This window comes from Hylobates moloch, unplaced genomic scaffold (genome assembly GCF_009828535.3).
Source record: "Hylobates moloch isolate HMO894 unplaced genomic scaffold, HMol_V3 SCAFFOLD_3, whole genome shotgun sequence".
In the NCBI taxonomy this organism is placed as follows: domain Eukaryota; kingdom Metazoa; phylum Chordata; class Mammalia; order Primates; family Hylobatidae; genus Hylobates; species Hylobates moloch.
The window spans coordinates 88,444,470-88,456,440 of record NW_026652278.1 but is presented as its reverse complement, the minus strand read 5'-3'; the positions used below and the strand labels follow the sequence as shown (position 1 = coordinate 88,456,440).

Below are 11,971 nucleotides of genomic sequence, written 5' to 3'. Positions count from 1 at the left end.
AAGGTATAATGAATTAATTCACATATTTGTTTATTCTAAATTCTTAAATATCTTGAAAAAGTCACACTCATCATGAGTCTTAATTATTCTACCTCTGAAAAAATAAGAGCCCAACCAAAGTTCTTTTTTTTTTTCACTTTAAGTTCTGAGATACATGTGCAGAACATGTAGGTTTGTTACATAAGTATACAAGTCCCATGGTGGTTTGCTGCACATGTCAACCCATCATTGAGGTTTTAAGCCTCACATGCATGAGGTATTTTTCCTAATGCTCTCCTTCCTTTTGCCCTCCTACCCACCCCCCTGATGGGCCCCAGTGTGTGATGTTCCTTTCCCTGTGTCCATGTGTTCTCGTTCTTTTTGCTTAGGATTGTCTTGGCTATACAGAGCCCAATCAAAGTTTAAATAGAAGAGCTATAAGACATTTCCTCTACAGTAATAATATCTCTGGCATTTAAATGAAACCAAAGAGCAAATGGATTTAATATCTTTATGGTACAATGTTTTCTATTTTGAAAAATTTAGTTTTTATTCAAGAACTGTATTGTTATCCAGAATCCTTTTTACTTAGATTCATCTCTTTGCAAAATTTTAGAGGCAAACCAACTAATTGTTTTCTCTTTTCTACCACCTCCCAACCCTCTGCCTCTCCCAGCAGTGTAGAGACTGAAAAACTCCAACTTTCTTATCTTTGAACAAGATGCTATTGTCAGGAGGGGGAAGGACAAAGGGGGAGCCATGGCAACAAACACTCTTACACAGGCAAGATCTGACATTTTAACCTTCAATCTTTATATTACACATTCAAAGTCTATATTTACATTTTATGTCTTTTTTTTGGAAAATATATATATATTTTTTATTATACTTTAGGTTTTAGGGTACATGTGCACAATGTGCAGGTTTGTTACATATGTATCCATGTGCCATGTTGTTTTGCTGCACCCATTAACTCTTTTAAAAGTTTTGACCACAAACCATCCCCACCTCTCTTTTAGAAAAAGGAGGTAAATAATATCTGTTAAGTCACCAGAATAAATTTGCAGACACATTTTGTGTTAAAGTAAGAATTTTAAAGTACTCAGAGCCTCATAGGTAAATTCCTTTGGGGTAACCCCACACACACACCCATTTTTCTGCAGCCCTGGTGGTGATATTTCATACCTTTCCCAATTATTTTAAGCAACCTCCATTTTCTTTCCTTCTGTGTTCAAATTAGTTAGAAGACACTAAGCAGCTTCTATCGAGGTGACTTAAAGCAACCCATACAGTCCCTCCCATGGCAACCTGCATTCTGATTTTGGATAAGAAATCCCCAAATATTTCAGTATGAATTGTCCTGAGATTTAGCTACTTTAACAAAGGAAACAATTAGGCGCTTATCTGGTTCCTTCACTTAGGTACCATCTGGATAGGTACAAAGAAAGAATGGGATGGGTACTGGAAAGTTGGGATATTTTAGTTTTTATTGAGAAAAGGAACAGAATATTCCAAAGAAGCCTCAACAAAGTCCCACAGGTACTGAATAGAGCTACAGACACGAACAGCCATAAATAAATGGTCCCATGCCAGCCTGGGAGAATGAGATGAGGGAGATAGAACTGGGAGTTTGGGAGGGAAGGAGAAAAGAAACTGACTGGATTCTGTGGGGAAAGGCTAAGGGGTGGGAATGCAAGGCAAAGCCAGCTTTTGTTCCTGGCCAGCCCTGGGAGAGCTGGCTACAGGCAGAAAGGAGCCTGAGTTTGGGGATGCCTCCCAGAGGACCCTGGAGACAACAGCAGCCAGAAGTGTGCCAAGGGCAGACGGCACCCATCACCTCCTTACCTTCAGGCATCTCCCATTCACAGATGTGGTGCACATGGAGGCCTTCACCAGCTTCACAAGTCACCTCACCAGGTTTTACAGCAGCAGCCACAGGCACTCCTGCTATCAGGTCCCCAGCTGCTGCCTCATAAATCTCAGACTCACAGGGACACACTGACCCCTGGTTCTGGTCCAACTCAGGGCTGGCCCTGGGACACACCCAACGGGTCAGTATGTTCCCCATGGGGCACTTCTACTCCTGTCTGCCACCACCTGTGCCTCTGCTCACAGCTTTGGCTGCACACTCCCGTTGCCCTAGGCTGAGGCTGTGCTGCACTTGCAGAGATGGTCTTGTCTGCTGCTTGCCTGCCCCCAGCCATGGCTTGGACCAATGCCTGTACCCTGCCGCCTCCCATGAGTTGACTTCTCTTGGAGGGTGAAGACCAGCCAGCTTATTTAATAGGTGTGAACCCAACAAGCACTGAGAGACACAACTGCCTGAAGAGAGTACAGATGGAGCTCCTCCTCCTTCTGCAGTCATCTACAGAGTGAAGCACACTGGCCCAGGTGGAAGCCCAGGCTTGTGGCTCACAATGCCCCACCCCACACTTCACAATGCCCTCCCTGACAGCTCACAATGCCCCACCCTGGCTGCCCCACCTCCCCCACAGCTCAGAATGCCCCTGCCTGGGCTGCCTCACCCTGAGGCTTATGATGCTGCTGCTCTCCTGGCCCCTTGTGCAGTACCAGTGGGACTAAGATTTTCATTCATCACCGGCCTTCTGAGATTTTTAGTCCTAAGAAAAGCACAAGGTGGTTCCTTACTTGAAGCCATCTTCCTCTATGAATTCTATACAAATCCTCAGTTAGTAGAGTGGGTCCCATTAGCAACCAAGTTGAGCAACTTTTATTTGCTGACCGAATGTAGATACACCTGAATTGTTGACTGCTTTTGTAACTAAATATTCCTCTCCTGTCTTCCAATGGGTGGTAGTTTTTGTCTGCAACTTGACCATAGCAGTCCCTGGGGCTCTATCTCTACTCTCAATAAAGAGTTATGGCTGTGTGTCTTGAATGACACCTTAGGACCCATCCTGCCTCCACCTCTTTCTCCATAAAATAGAAACCTAACTTGTCCCTCCAAGCTCTGAAATGCTGAAACTTACCAACTCCCTTTTCTCCCCTCTGTTTCTTCCTTCCATAGCAAAAACTTTCAGATTTTTCTCTCTTTTGCTAACAAAGCACTAAGCATGATTTTGTCATACAAAATAGAGAGCCATAAAGTGGGGTACCACAGTCCTAATTCAATAAAGATGAATATTCAACATCTGGCAATCAGTATGGGCCTGACAGTGTTCCAACTGTGCTATGCTCATTTAACCCTCAGAAACAATCTTATTTTACAGGTTTTACAGAAGACATTAAAATGGAGAAACTAAGTTATCTCCCCAAGGTCACACGACTGCTCAGGCTGGGGCCACAGTTTGATCCCAGGTAGTATGAATTCCCCCATTTCTCAAGCAGGATTATCAGAAAGTGTATTGGTCCATTTTCACACTGCTATAAAGAAATACCTGAGGTTGACAGGTAATTTATAAAGGTTGAGTAATTTATAAAGGAAAGAGGTTTAATTGACTCATGTTCCACATGACTGGGGAGGCCTTAGGAAACTTAAAATCATAGTGGAAAAGGAAGCAGGCACTTCTTACATGGCAGCAGGCCAGAGAGTGTGAGCATGTGAAGGAGCAACTGTCAAACACGTATAAAGCCATCAGATCTCATGAGAACTCACTCACTACCATGAGAACAGTGTGGGCAAAACTGTCCCCATGATCCAGTTATCTCCCACTAGGTCCCTCCCTCAACACGTGGGGATTATGGGATTACAATTCAAGATGAGACTTGGGTGGGGACATGCCTAAACCATATCAGAAAGTAAAGGTAGAAGTCAAGCTTGGAGGGAAAGTGACATTATAGATTAGTATATTTTTAAAAGAAAAACATTTTTTGATGTGGATTTTAAAATGCTTCCCCTTCATTCAACATTGATTAAGTCCCTTCTACATACCAGGCACTGTGTGTGTGAAACAGTCCTAACTCTCAATGAGTGTAGGCAGATACAGAAACAAAGGCTTAAGGAGTTCAGTTTTCTGAGACTACACTGCTGGACAGGGTATGAACCTAGGATACAGACCCACCTCTATCTGACTCCAAATTTGTTGCTGGGATGGTTTTAGTTTTATTCTGAAAATTTGAGTCATTGAGTCATACAAAGGTGAGGCATCTCTGTCAGATGTGTGTATAGTGGTCTGTATAATAATGAAGGACTGAAGGAAGCAACAAGACCAATTAAGAGACTTTATCTAAAAGAAGAGTAATGATAAAGGCAGTGGCAGTGACAAAAGTCAAGGGAAAAGTTTTCTGATCATTTGGGAAATGGAATAGGAAGTGCTTGGTCATGAGACATGAAAGAAGAGGGGAAGTAGAGGGAAAACAGAGCGCACAGGCTCTGCTGGGGAAGACTGAGTATGTAGCGGTTACTTCCTCCTGGCAGAGAATGTAGGAAGAGAAATAGGTAAGGAGGAAAAGATAGTTTTTTACTCTCAGTGTTATGTAAAATGGAATTCTATGGTCAAAAGTTGAATATAAATCTCTGTAGCCTAAGTCCATTTGTGACATCCCAACATATGTTTTCAAAAATAACACACATACTAAATCAAACCACTAAGAGTAACTGGAGAAATTTCCTAAAATTTGCATGCTAATAATATCACCATTTTTCATTTATTACTTTCATGGAGCAACTCTGAATCTATGGTTATAGCAAATGAGGCATCTTGTATAAAATAAAGCTAATACATGAAACAAAACATTTAAAATTCTATTGTCCTCAGAGAATAGAGAATGCAACTGAAACCATGGGCATGGAAGTGATTGCCTTGAGAAGCTGTGTATAGTAAGAAGAATTGGGAAGAAAAAAACCTGGAGAATGGGTGATTTCCATGGCATTAAGTGAAGCTTGCAAAAGTGAGCACTGGGAGTCAAGAGACCTGCATATAAATCAGGAATGGCTGCGTCTGTAAGTCATTAGAAAGGAGATGATGTCTGCTTTTCATTTCTATAACAGCAGCACCTAACACAGTGCCTGGTCAATAGGTACTCAACATGTATTATCTCAATGCACAGAGTCAAATGTTGCCAGGAGGGCAGGAAAGCTACAAATCAGCTATGATAACTTAGTGATTGGGCTTGTGTGTGTGTGTGAGTGAGCTGGATGTCAGGCAGTGGGTAAAGTACTGAACTGGAGGTGAGAAAACAATGACACAAACTGAGGGCTTCTCTTTCCAAGTATTTGGCTGAGAAGAGAGATGTAGTAGTAGTTAAAGGGAGACATATGGTAAAGAAAGCCTTTTATTCCAAGATTCAACAAAAAGGGTGACTACACTTCTATGTTAAAGGGAAAGAGCCAACAGAGAAAATACATTTTTGAGTTTAGAAGAGAAGGAAGAATGAATGCACAAGGACCCCCAAAAGGCACAAGTGCATGCAATCCGGATTGGGGCAGATTAGCTTTGGACTTCTACAAAAGCAAGAAGGGATTTATTTAAGATTGTGATTTGAATAAAAACTGACTTTCAATATATATGCCTATAAATGTAGTTAACAGTATTGCTTCCAAAATTAATGTTAATTCTATATTAAATAAAGTTTGCATATTTAAAGAAAAGGGAGAAAGGACCATGTCATTCCAGAGGTATTTCTGGTAGAGGAAAAGTTTAGGAAGAGATCTTTTGATGACCTTTATTTTAATAGAATTTTCAAAAAACTACTGTAGGAAAAAGGATACTGTGTATAGAAAAGTCTACACATCTTGAAACATCTAACAAAAAAAAAAAAGGTTGATACACTAAACAAAACCCAAATAATGTCTTCCCTAAAAGTGGGTAACTTGAAAAGCAATTTGAGCATAAATCAAGGAGTTCAATGACAAGTATATCAAAAAGTGAAACATGGGTTTAATTTTCCCCATGAAGAGTTAAAACAAATAACAACAACTTTGGGGGAAGAGGAAAAAATAATTAAGAAGAAAATCACATGCAATTCCGAAATGTGTGAATATTTACAAACTCTAACATAAGTTAACTACAAAAAGGACCAGAAGAATCATTATCATAGGAAGCAACGGGTAATTTCAAAAATCAGGGAAGAAGCGATGATTCATGTGTAATTTAATTTTGTTGAAAATATTTCAGTAAAGTTCGAGGACAAAAATGGGTGATACGTTGAAATGCAGTAAACCACAGTGGAAAAAAAAGAATTCAAGAAAGTTCAGTTTCAGTAATCAATATCTAGTAAAATCCTCAGGACCTAGTGGCTACAATCTTCATTAATAGTGTCTGAAGACCTAGAAATATAATTAGATACCATTTTGGATAATTCTTGTAGACTTGAGATGATATCTATTTAAAGTTACAAAATAGTGCCTGCACTTAACAACAGACACACTCAAAAACAGATATCCATGACTTTTATTTTTTATTTTTTTGAGATGGAGTCTCACTCTGTCCCGTAGGCTGGAGTGCAGTGGTGCAATCTTGGCTCACTGCAACATCTGCCTCCCGGGTTCAAGCAATTCTCCTCCTTCAGCCTCCTGAGTAGCTGGGATTACAGGCGCACATCACCATGCCCAGCTAATTTTTGTATTTTTAGTAGAGACAGTGTTTCACCATTTTGGTCAGGCTGGTCTTGAACTCCTGGCCTCGTGATCTGCCCACCTCAACCTCCCAAAGTGCTGGGATTACAGGCGTGAGCCACCGCACCCAGCCCACAGATATATACGACTTTAAAAATGGAAGAATTTTAAACCCTCTAAACAGAAAAATATTGGGAAGCATTGTTATGAAAATAGATTTTAAAACATTTTGAGTGAAGGCAATATTGAAGTACACTAAGAAAAATCCTATCCTACCATGACATTGGCAAGTCTGAGAGAGCAAAGAGAAATAAATTAGAGTAGTGTGATTTGAATTAATCAGGAGCTTGATTCTGTGAAATGAGCTGAGACCTTGTTTATTTATAGCTCCAAAGCAAACTAATTAATTCATCCATTCATTCAATACCCATTTAGTACCTGAGCCCTTAGCAAACATGCCGCACACTGTATGTAAGTGCTGGGGATATTGCTTGAACCAACACAATCAAGGTTCTTATTCTGGTGAAAGTTATCTTCCAGTAAGGGAATTAACAGACCGTGTTGCCCATCACCCCTGCCTGCTTTACCTAGGATGACTACTGATCTCCAGCTATTGGATCTTCATTCCAGACAATAGGGTAGAGGGAGAAAAGAAGGAGGAAGGTTTTTTAGAAGGTACTCATAGCACAGGGCTTACAAATTACTGGCTTAAAACTTAGTCACATGGCCATATCTAGCTGCAGGGGAGGTTCAAAAGACATAATCATATAGCTAGGGTAATGAATACAGAAGAAACAATTGGATATGGAAAGGAAACTAGCATGCTATTCCACAATCTCTAATGAAAGATTAGGGAAGTTTTGGCTTAAAGCAAGAATAATCACAATAAAATTTTACAACTCTTTGCAAGCATATATGAAAACATACAGAAAAGGTTGTAATGATCTTGTCTTAAGCTGAGAGGAAAGAAAAAATGAGAAAAATTGAATTATAAAATGAAACTTTGGTTTAGAGGTAAGAAACATTTTATGACAGTCAAGAGATCAGGGTTGTACAGTATGTTATGTGAATGTTGTGACTCATTGGTTTCATCTTGGATATCGTAACTTGACATCTTGTAAAAGCCGTTTTTCATGAGAATTTTTTCAGCTGTCCTATAAAGTCCTGTCCCGTCAGAAGTGAATAATAATCTTCCATATTCATGAGATATCTTAATGGCATCTTCTACAGCCTTCCATTGTTCAGTTTAGGTAAATCTGGGAATCATGTTTGGGTATTGTCTCATCCAACTTCTGTTACCCATCCGCATCGTAAGTCATGAAGATCTTCGATATTTTGTGCTCTAGCAATTAATTCATCATGAAACCTGGAGTTGTTTGCTATTCCAGTCATTTGTCCTACTTCGCTTCCTGTAAGCATAATGAATTTACCACCATTAACTCCTAAACCATATGGAATTTGTACATGTGATTTGACTTCGTGAGCAAAAATTCTATGTATATCTTGAAATTTGTGCCTAGTACAAAACTTATTTTCAGTAGAGATTATATTTCTGCACTCAGGCAGCTATGTAACTTTCACTGTTATTGCTGATTGGGCTTTCCAGGGGTCATGATAACCTCCTGGGTTCTCTGGAAGAGGGACATATTCTTCACAATGACATTGTAATATTTTGTTAGCTAAAATCTTTTATCTATCTAAATCAATAGTTCCTAATGTCTTGAGTAACAAGGCTGGTACTTTTTATTTTTCTTAGCTCTGTGAGTTAATGTGACAAATGCCTGAAGTTGAGTAATCAGGCCAATATCAGACTGGTCTTTGCCAGAACTTTTTGCCTAATACATTTCTCTATTGTTTTCTATGGGTCACAGGATGTTAATATGGGTTCTAGAATGTAATTTTAAAAAATGTTTTGTGAATGACTAGCAACATGGTAATTTAATTTTCAAATATAATTTGCAAGTGAAATGTGTAGGACTCCAATAAGGCACAATGACCTAGATCCTGAGTATGATCCCTTCAGAAGAAGCAAATAGTGAGTTGAACAAGCCCACTCCTGTCTGCTTACACCAGTCACTTTTGAACTGCTCAATGGCAGGCAGGGAGAATGACCTGTGGTTGGCAGATGTTCACTCAGTATGACCCTGGATTGGACATATAGTTACCTTGAGTCAGGCCAGCCATGTGTTGTTGGACTATTCCTTGGAGATACACTCATTAGTGACTGTTAAAATACCTGAGTCATTAGGTACCTGTAGACTATGCCCACTGATATTTGCATTAGGTGCAAGCTCCCTAGCTGTGCTGACACTGACTGAAGCTGTGAGGTTTCAGAATGACATGACACCCAATTACATATGCTCAGATTTACCATGTATCAAGAGGTATTCACACTATCTATTAGGCAATTATCATTCTACACACAGGCAGTAATAAAGAGAGTAAAAAACCACAGTGATGTCTCAGGAAATCAATGTACCTCCAGAAGACTCCAGTGGGTCCAGAAGCCCTTTGGATGCTGATCAGAGGCTCCTTTTAGGCAGAGATCACAGCAGCAGCCACCACGTATGGAGAAGTCCTTAGAGTTCTCATGGACAAAGCTTCTGAAGGCATCTTGGACAAGACCTTGTCTTTGCTAGTTTTATGATCCTCTTCAGATGGGTCCATTCTCATTTTCTCAGCCACCTTTCACTTCCTATCAGTTCATCTCAGGTCTCTCATGATCCCAGGCAGCAGTAGTTATTATAATCTCAGTCGATTCATATATGTTTATCTCTTTGGGGATGAGGGGACAACTTCACTGTGGACTTAATTCTACTGGAGATGAGTGATCCTATTTTTTGTTTTTTTTTTTTTTTTTTTTTGAGGCAGAGTCTCGCTGTCACCCAGGCTGGAGTGCAGTGGCGCAATCTCGGCTCACTGCAAGCTCAGCCTCCCGGGTTCACGCCATTCTCCTGCCTCAGCCTCCTGAGTATCTGGGACTACAGGCGCCCGCCATCTCGCCCGGCTAATTTTTTGTATTTTTAGTAGAGACGGGATTTCACTGTGTTAGCCAGGATGGTCTCGATCTCCTGACCTCGTGATCCGCCCGCCTCGGCCTCCCAAAGTGCTGGGATTACAGGCGTGAGCCACCGTGCCCGGCCTAGTGATCCTATTTTAAGACATCAGGATCACAAATTATTATCACATATCATCAGGGCAGACAATAGCTACTACCTGGAGCTGAAAGCAGATAACTCCATTTATTCTGGAAACATTCTGTCTTGATTATGGTGGCAGTTACTGTGAGGGACTTCCTTTTCTTCACCTATTTTTTGCAAGGTTTGAGTCTGAACTGCTAACATTCTACTGATTTATGGACGAAGGGACTGACTGCACCATTCCAGCCTGTCACAGCACTTGCACCAATACTTCCACTTTAAGAGTTTTTCACCTTGTCCAGAACTACAGTCCATTAATCCTCTCATTTTCTCTCTTAAGAGAATAAACAACACATCTCATGTACATACCCACACCCCTCTTCTCCCAAATACCAAATACACAAAAATCCAATCTCTCTCTTACTTAAGCAATTTTAGATAGTCACTTTCTCATAATTATCTTTAGCTCCCTGACTTGATGCTCATCCTCTCTCTGGCAAAATCTCATCCCTGGATGAGCCTCACTTTGTGTTGGTTCAATCACACCACTCAGCTGAACCACAAAAATATCAAAAAGTGGTCAGAGGTATCATCATAAATTCAAATTACTTACACAACAAATTGGCCCTGAATATTTTCAAAAATCAATAAAAGTTTTGTTTCTCCAACGACATCATTTATTCAAAAACCCAACATGTATAACCAATCTTTTCTATGTTCCTCTAACTTTTATTCAACTTCTTTCACCTGAATATCTTGCCATATCATTGAAGGAGAAAATATATCCCATTAGGCAAGAGCCTAAGAAAATAATATGCACAGGGTGCATCCACCTCATCTTTCTCTGCCCCATCATGTCAGAAAAAGTACCCCTCCTTTTGTCACAAGGCAAATCTGAGATAAACGATTTAGATGGCCTGTAATTCCAGCACTTGGGGAGACCAATGCAAGCAGACTACTTCAGCCCAGGATTTTGAAACAAGCCTAAGCAACTTAGGGAAACCCCATCTCTAAAACAAATACAAACAAATAATTAGCTGAGCATGGTGGTGTGGTGGCACATGCCTGTAGTCCCAGCCACTCAGGGTGGGGTGCACTGAAGTGGGAGGATCACCTGAGCCTGGAAGGTTGAGGCTGTAGTGAGCCATGATCACAACACTGCACTCCAGGTGAGGCAACAAATATTTTTAAAAGGATCTTCTCTGTTAAAAATGATCAAATAAACAGATGGCCATGAGGCTGAGGTGGCTCCAGTATGCTCAGTTCCTCCTTCAACAAAACAAAATTTGACTCAATATGAATAATAAAAGGAAACTTAAGCTTAACCAATCAGAAACCACCAACTACCATCTAACTAGAGATTTTCCACTGTAATGATCCAAATGAGGCCACTGCTCCACTTGCCCAATCAAGTATTTTCCTTTTCTTCCACATTCACCATATAAGGGTCTTCCCCCACCCTCCCTAAGCCTCTCTGTGGGAGCTCTGGGGTGCTTGCAGTCTTGGGCTACCTGCTTTATAAATTTCTGAATGCTCAAACATACTTCCTAATGCTTCAAAGTGCCTAACTGTATCTTTTAACAGCTCTCATGGTTACGTCACTGTTTCTGGATTTTCAAGTTCTACCTCCTTCATTGGTTTGATTCTGCAGTATATTAGCACATTCTCCTCTACCATGGTAAAGACTCTCCTAATACGGGCAATTTCTTACAAAACTATACATACTCTTACTATGTGATCCAGCAGTTGCATTCCCTAGGTCTTTATCCAAATGACCAGAAAGCTTATGTCCACATGAAAACCTGCACACAGATGTTATAGCAGCTTTTAAAATAGCTGCCAAAAGTTAGGAGGAACCAAGATGTCCTTAAGTAGCTTAATGATAAATACAAATGTGGTATATTTAGAAAATGAAATATTAATCATGTCTGAAAAGAAATGAGCTATTACTAACTGCATATTACACACTAAATGCATATTACTAACTGAAAGAAGCCAATCTGGAAAGTTATCTATGATTCCAAGTATATAACATTCAGAAAAATGCAAAACTATGGAGAGTGAAAAGATTGGTGGTTTCCAGTGGTTAGGAAAGGAAGGATAAATAAATAGAGCACAAGATTATTACAGTAATGAAAATACACTGCAGGATATCATAACAGCTATAATGATACATTCATTATACATTTCATTCTTGTTATACATTTCTCCAAACCCTTAGAATGTGTGCCACCAAAAGTATCGCTCTGGGTGATAACGATGTGTCAATGTAAGATCACTGACTATAATAAATATTCTACTCTGGTGTAGGAGGTTGTTGGTGGAGTGACTCAAG

General features: G+C 40.1%; 1 long non-coding RNA gene and 1 pseudogene across 1 annotated transcript; one reads left to right on the top strand and one right to left on the bottom strand.

Annotated features, from left to right (window-relative positions):
- The window catches only part of LOC116479485 (cyclin-Y-like protein 2), a 48,298-nt pseudogene extending 45,971 nt beyond the window's left edge, over positions 1-2,327 (bottom strand).
- Positions 2,328-2,518: 191 nt separating this feature from the next.
- Positions 2,519-5,401, top strand: LOC131383099 (uncharacterized). Its single transcript, XR_009212858.1, has 4 exons — positions 2,519-2,616; positions 3,210-3,297; positions 4,698-4,882; positions 5,262-5,401. It is a non-coding gene; the product is annotated as an uncharacterized LOC131383099 (long non-coding RNA).
- The last annotated feature ends 6,570 nt before the right edge of the window (positions 5,402-11,971 follow it).